We start from the raw sequence: 13431 nt of genomic DNA on the forward strand, positions 1-13431 counted from the left end.
AGTTGTAGAAGACAGAAGATGATGACAGAAGGCCGCTTTAGTGACTGGAAGCCACAGTGATGGACCCCCTTTTATTCATCATTTATATAAATGACATAGATTATTGTATGGGGGATAGGACTAGTAAGTTTGCAAATGACACAAAGGTTGGCCAGGTGGTTAACAGTGAGATGGAATGTCTTTGGCTATAAGAAAATATAAACAGAATGGACAACGGGCCAGATAAGTGGCAGATGGAATTTAACTCTGAAAAGTGTGGGGCAATACATCTTGGAAGGAGTGATTTGACAAGGAAGTATTCAATGAAATGTGGGACACTAGGGGAACCTTGGCATGTTTGTCCACAGATCTCTGAAGGCAGAAGGGCATGTTAGTAGGGTGGTGAAAAAGGCAAATGGGACATTGACTTTATCAGTCAAAGCACAGATTACAAAAGCAGGGAAGTCATGATGGAGTTGTATAGAACTTTGCTGAGGCCACAGCTGGAGTACTGTGTGCAGTTCTGGTTGCCACATTATTGGAAGGATGTGATTGCACTGGAAGGGGTACAGAGGAGATTCACCAGGATGCTGCCTGGGATAGAACATTTAAGTTATACAGAGAGGTTGGGTAGGCTTGAGTTGTTTTCATTGGAGCAGAGAAGACTGTGGGGTGACCTGATCGAGGTGTAGAAGATTGTGAGAGACATGACAGAGTGGATAAGGAACAGCTGTTCCCCTCAGTTGGAGGGTCAGCATGAGGGGATATAGATTCAAGGTGAGGGGCAGAAGGTTTAGGGTTGACATGAGGAAAAACTTTTTTAAACAGAGGGTGATGATGGTCTGGAATGCGCTGCCTGGGAGACTGGTAGAGGCAGGTTGCTTCACATCCTTTAAAAAGTATCTGGATGAACACCTAGCATATCATAACATTCAGGACTATGGGCCAAGTGCTAGCAGATGGGATTAGGTGGAGGTTCATGTGTTTACAATGTTTCAGCACGGACTCGATGGACTGAAGGCCTTTTCTGTGTTGTACGATTCTATGATCTCGCCTGGCTTTCATTTTACTATCCCACTTCTTCCAAAGTACCAATTAATTTTGTCTTTAGTTATTATTGCTCATCAGAGATATTGGGCAGACTGACCTGTGATCGCTGGGTATATTCCTCTCCCCTTTTTTTGAAAAGGGGTGTAACATTTTCAATCTTTCAGCCTCACACCTCTACTCTAATTCTCAAACAGAGTTGTGACCAATGCCAAGAATCAATTCAGTCTTTGTCTCAGTCCCTTTCCTCTTCACCTTACCATAGCCCAGAACAGCCACAGGCCTGTGTTAGCTCCAGGTAAACTCACACTTTTATCATCATACAGAATAATTTTTAAAAATTCACTTATAGGTCATGGATGTCACTGGCAACTAAGGGAGAGCAATAAATCAGCATTTGGGCAGTTAAGAGTCAATCACATTGCTGTGGCTCTGGAGTCACATATAGACCAGGTCAGGATGGCAAATTTCCTTCCCTACAGGACATTAGTGAACCAGATGGGCTTTTCCAACAATTGACAATGGTTTCATGGTCATCAGTAGATTCTTAATTCCAGATTTTTTTTATTGAATTCAAATTCCACCATGCCCGGGCCCCCAGAATATTAGCTGAGTTTCTGGTTTAATAGTCCAGCGATAATACCACTAGGCCATCACCTCCCCCTCGTCATCTTATATCATAGGATAGAATCATATAGTGCAGAAACAGGCCATTCATCCCATTGAACACATTCCAGCTCTTTGAGAAACTGTATCATTTAGTTTACGTTGCCGCTCTTCAAACAGCTCCACTCCCCCCTACTCTTTTCCCATAGCCCAGTAAATAATTCCTCTTCAAATCATTATCCAATTCCTTTCAGAAGTTATTATTGAATGTGCTCCATAATCTTATTCAAGCAGTGTGTTCCAGATTGGAACAACTGGAAGAGTAAAGAAACCATCCTGTTGTCCACTCTGATTCTATTCCAATATTTACCAATACTTTCCATTTATATATTTACATATTTAGTGCATATTTAATCATTTTTATCCAGATTTATAGAAGTTCTGCCCAGATTTTAAGAGGACCATAAATGTTTGGAAAACTGCATTTTAATGGGACAAAGCCTCGCAAAGTGTGGAAAACCATTTTATTGAACGGACCCCTGGCCAAGACATTGCTAAGATACAAAAGACCGTTGATTTCAAACAAGCGTTGCTTTGTGAGGCACCGGCGCTGGAATGTTGCCCCGCGAATCCCCACAGAGGGAAACTGAGCCGAGGTTTCAGCCTTTCGAGACCTGAGCACAAAGTCCAGCTTGATATTCCGTTGCAGCATGAGAGGAATGCTGTGCTGTTAAAGGTGACATTAAACTGAGAGCCCGCCGGTTCCCTTAGATAGAATTAAATGGCACTGACATCCATCATTGTGAAGGGCTTCGAAAGGTTAACCATGGGACAAATCAATTCCAGCCTTCCAGCTTGCCTGGAATCACCTACTGCCGCAACAGGTCCACAGCAGGCCCTGCACTCAACCTTGGAACACCTAGATAACAAAGATACCTATGTCACATGTCTATTTATTGACCATAGCTCAGCCTTCAACACCATTATTCTTACAAAATGCATCTCCAAACTCTCTGATCTGGGACTTGGCTACTATTCCTGCGATTGGACTCTGAACTTCCTAACCCATAGACCACAATCAGTAAGGATAGGCAACAACATCTCCTCCACAATCATCCTCAACACTGGTGCCCCACAGGGCTGTGTCCTCAGCTCCCTATTATATTCCTGAAATACCTATGACTATGTGGCCAAATTGCCCTCCACCTCGATTTTCAAACTTGCTGATAATATCACTATAGTGGGTTGGATCTCAAACATTGATGAGATGGAGTACAGGAAGGAGATAGAGAATCTGGTGAACTGGTACGACGGCAATAATGTCTCCCACAATGTCAGTGAAACAAAGAAGATAGTCATCAACTTCAGAAAGTGCAGTGGAGGTTATGCCCCTGTCTACGTCAATAGGGATGAAGTAGAAATGGTTGAGAGCTTCAAGTTCAGATCACCAGCAAACTGTCCTGATCCCCCCATGCCAACACTATAATTAAGAAAGCCCACAAAAGCCTCTACTTTCTCAGAAGATTAAGGAAATTCAGCATGTCTGCTATGACTCTCACCAACTTTTACAGCTACACCATAGAAAGCATTCTTTCTGGTTGTATCACAGCTTAGTATGGCACTTACTATGCCCAAGACTGCAACGAACTACAAAAGGTCATGAGCGCAGCCCAGTCCATCTCTCAAATCAGCCTCCCACCTATTAACACTGTCCATACTTCCTGCTGCCTCAGAAAAGCTGCCAGCATAATTAAGGACTCCACGCACCCCAGACATACCCCCTTCCACCTTCTTCCGTCAGGAAAACGATACAAAAGTCTGAGGTCACGTATCAACTGACTCAAGAACAGCTTCTTCCCTGCTGCTGTCAGAATTTAATTGGACCTAGTTTGCATTAAATTGAACTTTCTCTACACCCTAGCTATGATTGTAACACTACATTCTGCACTCTTTCGTTTCCTTCTCTATGAGTAGTAAGCTTTGTCTATATAGCACACAAGAAACACTACTTTTCACTGTACGCTAATAATGTGACAATAGTAAATTAAATCAAATCAGATCTTTAGAAGAAGAGCAAAGGTACTTCTTCCCAGTGTCTTGGCTGATATTTATCCCTCAACAACATCAGTAAAGCTGGTGATCAATTTGCTATTTGTGTGATTTTGATTTGTGCAAATTGGCTGCCACAATTCGGACAATACCACTGATAGCATTTCAAAAACATGTCACTGGCAATAAAATGTTTTTGGGGGAGGCCTGAGGAGTCATATCATTTTTTATTCATCGGTGAGACTTGGCCTTCACTGGCTGGCCAGAATTTATTGCCCATTCCTTGTTCCCCAAGGGCAGTTGAGAGTCAACCACATTGCAGTGGGTGTGGAGTCACATGTAGGCCAGACCAGGTAAGGATGGTAGATTTCCTTCTCTAAAGGACATTAGTGAACCAGATGGATTTTTTCACCAATTGGCAATGACTTTGGATTCTTAATCATTGGATTCTTAATTCCATATTTTTAAAAAATTGAATTCAAATCCCACCATCTGCCATGGTGGGATTAGAACCCAAGCCTCCAAAGCATTAGCTGAGATTCCAGATTAATAGTCTGGCAATAGTACCACTAGGCCATCACTGCCCCTAAATTGCTAGTTATTTCCTTTATCATGGCTTTTAGTGACTATAATTCTTAACGAAATTGAAGTTCTTCTGCCAGGTCTTAGTAATCAGAAGGTTCCAATTGTGTTTTGAAAGTTTGAGTTTTGTGGTAATGTTCGCAAAGGACCGATCTTAATAAACGGTGCAATCAGAGATAACAAGGGGTAAGCTTATAGTGTAACAAAGTAAAGGCATCACTTTATATTGTGTTTCCCTCTGGAAATGTTACCTGAAAAGTCAGTGAGCTCTCATTAAATCATTTTGTACCCAATGTAGGAAGTCTGTGTTATTGTAAACAAACATTGTGACTTTGAGATGTTTCCACCTGTGAAGGAATCCTAAATTATCATCCATTAATATAAGACAGTCTTGAACCAATCCAAGAATGAATTCGGAAGAAGCTTCTTTATCTAGATTGCGGTTAGAATGTGGAACTGACAGCCTAAAAGATGCGGCAGATAACATAGATACACTGAAGAAGGAGAAAGATAAGTGCTTGAGGGGCAACGGAATGGAAGGATATACTGATAGAGTGATGAAGTAGAAGACAGGAATAGGGGAGGATAAGCGCAGGTATGGACCAGTTAGACTAAATGGCTGTGTTCTACATTCTAGGTACATACAGGAGACATTTGATTCAGGGACGAAAATGGGCACAGTATAAGAGCGCACCAGCAGCACCTAACCCACAATGGAAGTCCAAAGGCCCAAATTGTTCTCAGGTTCTCACCGGTGCTAATCCAATTTGCTGTTTCATTACATTGGAAATCTGTCTGATCTCTACATGGAGTAGGCCGGCCAAGGGTCAGTTATTGGAGGAATGCAATTTATGGTCAAGGGAAGGGCAGAAGTGGGCATCACTGAACCAACACCAGGTCAGAAGAGTGCTAATTTTCCTTCTGGTCCCACAAAAGACATTCAAATAAAAATACATTAACAGCCGTCTGGGACATGGATCAGAGGGGTGTGGAAGGATATGGTCCAAGTGTAGGTCCGTGGGACTAGGCAAAAAATGGCTCAGCACAAACAAGAAGGGCCAAAAGGCCTATTTCTGAGCTGTAATTTTCTATGGTTCTATTTTATATCAGTGGTTTCTTTAAGGTCATCTCAGTGCAAAGTTGACATGACAGTTGCATATATTTTACATTCATTTTGATGACAATTTGTTGGAGTCATATCTGACGCAAAGGAGGATGGTCGTGGTGGTTGGAGGTTAATCATCTCAGCTCCAGGACATCACTGATTTCTTCAGCGTAGTGCCCTACGCTCAACCATTTTCAGTTGCTTCATCAATGACCTTCCTTCCATTATAAGTTCAGAAGTGAGGGTGTTTGCTGATGACTGCACAATGTTAGCACCTTTCACAACTTCTCAGGTGCTGAAGTGATTCATATCCAAATGCAACAAGACCTGGACAATATCTGGGCCTGGATTGCCAAGTGGCAAATAACATTCGCACCACACAAATGCCAGGCAGTGATCATCTCCAACAAGAGAGGATCTAATCATTGCCTCTTGACATTCAATGACATTGCCATCACTGAATTCCCCCACTATCAAGATCTTAGGGGTTTCCACTGACTAGAAACAGAACTGGACTAGGCATATAAATACTGTGGCTATCAGAGCAGGTGAAAGACTAAAAATCCTGCAGTGAGTAACTCACCTCCTGACTCCCCAAAGCCTGTCCACTATCTACAAGACACAAATCATACTCTCTACTCACCTGGCTGATTTCAACTCCAATAACACTCAAGAAGCCTAACACCATCCAGGACAAAGCAGTCTCTGCTAGATTGCTACCCTTTCCACACACATTCCATCCCTCTAACTGACGAACAGTGGCAGCCCTGCCTACCATCTACAAGATGCTCTGCAAGAACTCACCAAGATTCCTTAGGCAGGACCTTCCAAACCCACAAACCCACCTAGCAGGAGAAGAGCATCAGATAGCTGGGTAAACCACCACCTGGATCTTTCCCTCCAAGTCCTGACTTGGAAATCTATTGCCATTCTTTTGCTGTCACTGGTCAAAAGCCTGGCATTCTCTCCCTAACAGCACTGTGGGTCTACCTACACCTAAGTGACCTCAATGGTTCAAGAAGCCAACTCACCACCACCTTCTCAAGGGCAACCAGGGATGGGCAATGCTGGCCTTGCCAGCGGCATCCACATCCCATCAATTAATTTTAAAAATTCAAACTTGAGGGTTCTACAAGTGGTCTAAGTCATCTGTTTGCATATGTAAATAGTTACTAGCTGCTCATTTAAAGACCTTCCCTACAATATAAATCTGGTGGGCAAATGAGTAATAAATTCCCCACCAAATATTTTTCTGCCAGTCACTCATTTGGCAAGAATCGGGTGGTACAGCTTTTGAAAATCACCACAAAATTTGCACTACTGTTGTTCTAAATTGCAGAAGAAAATCAGAAAATGGAATCCTAAGATTTTTTATTTGATGGGAGGCAGGATATTGGAAAATAATATAACACTATGGGCAGAAATCTTTCATTATGAGATTGATGGGAGATTGCCACGCTATGTTTTTCATTAATTTCCTTTGCTCTCTATTTTATGATTTCCCAGGGCATAGTACTCACTTTGCCAATAGAGTGAGAGGCAGCTTTTTGATGGTCAATTGTCTGCATACACAATAGCAGTAGAGACTATGTTAATAAAGTAACAGTCCCTTCTGAACTGAAAGTTCAAATCCCATCACAACTATTTGAATGTTTTTAATTCAGCTTTAAATATCTGGAAATAAATACTTGGTTAAAATTGTTAATTTTCTACTTGGGTCCTGTATAGCTACGTCTTAATTATTTCTATGGGAGTTTACAAAACGTAGGTGATTTCATTAAAAATTACTCTAGTTTAAATATTTCCCCTGAGTCAAACATGTCTCTTCCCCAAGTTTTATCATAGAATCCTACAGTACAGAAGGAAGCCATTTGGTCCATCAAATCTGCACCAACCACAATCCCAGCCAGGCCTTATCCCCATAACCCCATGTATTTACCCCAGCTAGCCCCCTGACACTAAGGGCAATTTAGTATGGCCAATCCATCTAACCCACACATCTTTAAACTGTGGGAGGAAACCCACGCAGACACGGGGAAAATGTGCAAACTCCACACAGACTTCAAGCCAGGAATCTCCACAGAGACTCCAAACCGGGAATCAAACCTCTGGCGCTAACCACTGTGCCACCATGCTGTCCCTATCTTCAGATAGTGATGTTCTCTCTGAAGTCGTTTTCTAAGAATGCATGTATGTAGATCATAGATGGCGTGGAGTAACTCAATGGTACTTTCATTCTCTCTCCGGACATTTTAATTTGCTATACAATATTTCCAATTTTCTTCATCAAACCAGTTTGTAGGGTTGTGCATTTGGCACAAGTTAGCAATACATGGAATGTATCCTGTGTTCTGCATAGGGCTTTTTCATTGCGAAAAATGTACTTCATCTAGTTATAGGCATATGGGATCATTTCATTGTCTTTTAGTGAGTGCACTCACATCTGGGATATTAAAAGTCATTCATTTATAAGAGTGTTGATTACAAATTTTTATTGTTTTACTGTAAGCTTTAACAGGCATTTTTTACATTAATAATATGGAATTCCGCAGATGGAGCATCCAAAAAGGAAAAAATATGTATTTATTTTCCATTCAACATCTAGCAGGATACAATGGAAATATTCAATTACATTAACTGCACTATGATGGCAAACAATTATTGCATTGAAAAGGTTATATTCGGTATGATTTAGATATCTGCATCTTTATTTATTCATATGTCAGTCACATTTATATTCCCTGTCCCTTATGCCCCATGCATATTCTTCAATAATTAGTGTCCATCACTCATGGTCTTACTGCTGAAGGTTGCTGGTAATACTTGACACTAGCTGCTCATATGTATTTGTTTATTCTTTTGGTCACTCATAACCACAATGGATTGTTGCACCACCACCTTACGTTACACAGAGTTTGCAGCGCAAAACCATTCTCTCAACTTGTTTATTCCTCACAAGGGGAAGTTGGTTAGCTCAGTTGGTTGAATGGCTGGTTCATGATGCAGAGTGATGCCAACAGGGTACATTCTTGTATTGGCTGAGGTCATTTGTCCTTGTCTGTTAAACTTTCCCCCTCAAAGAGGAGAGCTGCCTGTGGACCACAGGGATTTTTCGCCTTTTTTTATGCATCAAATCAGTCTCCTCCTCATCTTCTCCCTCTAACATTATCAACATGTCCGTCTGCACATAGTGATCTATCCTCACCTTGAAGCTATCTATGCAGCAGGCGGTGAAAAAGGCAAATGATATCTTCACCTTCATGGCAACAGGATTCAAGTATAGGAGCAGGGATGTCTTATAGAGGGCCTTGCTGAGACCACAACTGGTATATTGTGTGCAGTTTTGGTCTCCTTATCTGAGAAAGGATATTATTGCTATGGAGGCAGTTCAGCGAAGGTTTACCAGACTGATTTCTCGGATGGTGGGACTGATGTTTAAGGAGAGATTGAATCAGATAAGATTATATCCACTGGATTTAGAAGAATGAGGGGTAACTTCATACAGCCTAAAAAATTCTAGCAGGACTTGACAGGGTAGATGCAGGAAGGATGTTCCTGATGGTAGGGGAATCTAGAACTGGGGGCGTCACAGTCTAAGGATATGGGGTAAACCATTTACTCCTGAGATGAGGAGAACCTTCTTCACCTGGTGAGTGGTCAGCCTGTGGAATTCTCTACCACAGGAAGCATTTGAGGCCAAAACATTGTATGTTTTCAAAAAGGAGTTGGATATAACTCTTGGGGTTAAAGGGATCAAAGCAAATGAGGTAAAGGTAGAACAGTTTAGATGATCGGCCATGATCATAATGAATGGCAGAGCATGTTTCTAGGGCCAAATGGCCTACTCCTCCTATTTTCTGTGTTGCTGTGTGTGTTTCCATTCACCTTAATCACTCCTTGTTACTTTCTCTTTTATTTGCTTTTTCACCTTCTGTTTTGGTTTAGATATTGCTGTTCATTTGAAGAATTTTTTTAAAAGTCACAGTGAGATCCCAGAATTATAAATATAGATGCCAGGATGCTGCCTGGTATGGAAGGGCTGTCTTACGAGGAAAGATTGAATGAACTTGGGCTGTTTTCCCTTGAGAGACGTTGGCTGAGGGGGGATCTAATAGAGGTTTATAAGATTATGAAGGGGATAGATAGAGTAAATGGTGGTAAGCTTTTTCCGCTATTAGAAATGGATAGAACGAGGGGTCACGGGCTTAGGGTGAGGGGGGCTAGGTATAAGACAAATATTAGAGGGCAGTTTTTCACGCAAAGGGTAGTGGGGGTGTGGAATGCACTGCCAAGTAAGGTGGTGGAAGCAGGCACGCTAGGGTTGTTTAAGAGTCACTTAGACAGCCACATGAGCGGGCTACATATAGGGGGATATAATAGGCCTTACTAAACATTGTAGGCTTGGGAATACGTTTTGCCTCAGGATGTTACAGTCTTTGCCTGTTTAATAATGAATTTTTTTGTCTCCACAGGCATTTAAGTCCAGCAAGGGGCATGCATGCGGCAGGTTGTAGTGGGCTGCTCTTGGACGTTGCTTCGGGAGTTGCCTATTGCTTCATGTCGTTAGTGTGCTTAAACTGGACCATCTCGAGGGCAACATGACAGCTCAGAGACTATCTCTGTTGCTGTGCGGACACATGGATTTGGGCCTGTGTCTGTGGGAGTTTGCACGTTCTCCCCGTGGTTGCGTGGGTTTCCTCCGGGTGCTCCGGTTTCCTCCCACATCCCCAAAGATGTGCTTTTAGGCTGATTGATTGGGTACTAAATTGTCCCTAAATTGGACCTCCCTGATCCTCGCACATTAGGCGTAGACTAAAATCACGAATAGGACACTGAGACAGTGGGACGGCGGCGCGGGCTCGTTGGGCCGAAGGGCCTGTTTCCCGTGCTGTGTTGTTCTTTGTTCTTTGTTCTTTGTAGATGGACAGGGGACGAGATGCACTCTGTCACCATTAAGTATTATCAAATCTGAGTGACAGGATAATACATATCAGTGAGCAGGGATTTTAATTAAACATTCAGAGGAGAGCTGTATCGGTAACTAATTTACACACAAATACAGTTCTGACCTCTCTGTGATTGATGTCAAAAATGTCCATTTAATACCAAATGTGATTGTCATTTCCAGGAAATTTGCATGTTGCATGGAAATACCTATAAGGTCCAACTCCAAAATCGATTGTGTCGGGAATACCAGCACTGATCAGCTAAGTGAAGGAGCATTGGTTGAACAGAACTTTGGTTTGTTCCTTGATCAGGGGATAGAAATTGTCAATTTTCACCAAGCTTGTGTGGGTTTCTGATTTGATTTCAGGCTTCCAATTTTCCCATTGGTGGGTGCGATTTGCATCTGCCAATTGTTGACAACTGTAATTTAAGTTGTCACAGTCATCTTTATGAAGATGGACAACATTTACACCTGTCCTAATCAAACACCCATCCTTCATTCAGTACTGTGCTGAGAGAGTGCTACGCTGTCAAAGGTGTCAGTTTTTGGATAAGATGCTAAACTAAGGCCTTCAGACCTCTTGAGTGGTTGCAAAAATTGCACAGCACAAGACTATGGAATAACAAAGGGAGTGTCCTAGATGATATAAATCTCTGTAGCAGCAACACTACAACTGAGTATCTGAACATTATCAAACTGGTGTTTGTGGGAGCTTGCTGTGTGCAAATTGGCTATAGTGTTTCATAGAATCATAGAATCCCTACAGCCCAGAAAAGGCCATTTGGCCCATCAAGTCTGCACTGACTCTGACTTGGTATCTTACCCAGGCCCTCTCCCCTATAACCCCAGGCATTTATATGGCTAATCTCTCACATCTGGGATGATAAGGGGCAATTTATCATGGCCAATCCATCTAACCTGCACATCTTTAGACAGTGGAAAGAAATTGGAGCACCTGGAGGGAACCCTTGCAGACATGGGAAGAATGTGCAAACTCCACACAGACAGTGACCAAGGCTGGGATTGAACCCAAGTCCTGGAGCTGTGAGGCAGCAATGCTAACCACTGTGCCATCATGCCTCTCTACATTTCCTACTTTTTCCTACATTTCAACAGTGACTATACTGTTTAGTGCTTTGGAGCATCCAGTAATTGTGAAATGCATCATATAACTGCAAGTTATTTCTTTCTTTGACTGTCAGTCGTAGCATCCTCAAAAGATAGCTGGTATCCTGTTGGGTCTAGCATTGTTCCTTCAAACAAAAACCTCTATATACAGCTACCAAAACATGCCAGAAAATATGTTTTTGGGAAGCAGCCATGAAATTAGTCAAACATAACGAACAGACAAGCTTCACCTCCAGGGTATCAATGTTATTAAAGTGAGCATTACTTTGATCAGGAAAAATTACAGCATTGTATCGCTGCCTATGTCTCATGGAGACCAATTTCTTCACCTGCCAGTGTTGTTCCATTTGTCCTACATTACAACATTGGCAGTCCTTCACTGGCTGTGGGATGTCCTGAGTTAATGAAAGATACAATCCTTACGTGCTGAGCATCTTGTACAATCTAAATTGATACTTCACCCAGGATAGTGGCTGACTGACAAGTGTCCGTACAAGTGTGTTCAGATGGAAATAATTAAGTAGCCCATTGCTTTTAGGTCATTGTATCTTTGTTACCCCTGGGGCCACCAAAATCTGATGGCTTGCGGTTTGGCTGGTCCCATTGGGAATAAGTGATGTATTGGCTAGAAATGTAAAATCATTGTATCCCTCAAGTGCAGAAGGAGGCCCTTTGGCCTATCGAGTCTGCACTGACTTTCCAAAAGAGCATCCCGCCCAGGCCCTCCCCTCTGCCGTATCCCTGTAACGCCGTTTATTTACCATGGATAATCCATCTAACCTACACATCTTGGGGCACTAAGGGGCAATTTAGCATGGCCAATCCACCTAAGCTGCACAGCTTTAGACTGTGGGAGGAAACCGGAGCACCTGGAGGAAACCCATGCAGATATGGGGAGAATGTGCAAACTCCACACAATCACCCAAGGCCAAAATCGAACCGGATCCCTGGCATTGTGAGGCAGCAGTGCTAACCACCGTGAAATAAGGTGGACCTTTCCTTCTGGATTCCATTTTCCCATGGGTACATATAAACTGAGGATGTAGGTTGGAATGTTGGCAGAGAAACACATTTCTTCAAACAGAACTTAGCCTCAGCGCTTTGTAAGTTCTCTCAGTGAAGTTCAAGGGTGAGCTCTTGCTGCTATTCATCATTAAGCCATTAATGCTGCTATTCATCATTAAGTTATTAGATGTTGGCGAACTTTAGAGATTTCCACCCTGGCAATCCTCCTGATCCAGAAAATGTCTTTACCATCTGTTCCCGCGACCAGTAGGTAAGTGAGACTGTGTTTGGTCTTTTCACCAGCCTTCGCCGGCTATTCCACATGTGGGCTGAAGCAAGCTCTTGCAAATCTAAAGAAGGGAATCTTGCTTTGTGGCATCACCAGGATTTAAAATCTCCAGCAAATTATTCAGAAAAGGATTAGAACACTTGTCAGATTTTGGGATTTTCTGGTCTGGAGGCAAGTGAGGCCGAAAAATCCCACTCAGGGTCCATGGACCTTTGCATGGTCCTGTCCCGCCCACTACGAGTCCCGTGGCAGGCGAGATGGGAAACTGCCAATTGTGGACAGTAGTTTGTTCAGTGCTTCAACCGTGAAAGGCACAGATCTCCTTATTCAGAAGACATGCCAGGCACTAACAGTATGATTCTTGCACTTTACCCAATTTCAGCTGCTGGAGGAGGTGTTGGAAACAGATTCTATAACAATGTTTTTTGTCCTTTGTTCTTTGATTCTGTCCAACTTTTACCGATTGTGTTCCACTCAAACCAATGCTACAACAACCATCTGCATATCACTTCTTAGCTCCAATAATAGCTGGAAAATGCATTTGATGTGGACTGTACAAACCCTCCACTGTGACTAGAAGGACCCTGTCAGGACACGTCCTGCATTTAATCACTCTTGGCCTGGATTCAGGTGGCCTTATGATTGCACCCAGGCGTGTACCATGTCAGGCTTGTCCAGAATTGCCACGTCTTG

Source organism: Carcharhinus amblyrhynchos, chromosome 9, assembly GCF_965287045.1.
Source record: "Carcharhinus amblyrhynchos chromosome 9, sCarAmb.v2.hapA, whole genome shotgun sequence".
Classification (NCBI taxonomy): domain Eukaryota; kingdom Metazoa; phylum Chordata; class Chondrichthyes; order Carcharhiniformes; family Carcharhinidae; genus Carcharhinus; species Carcharhinus amblyrhynchos.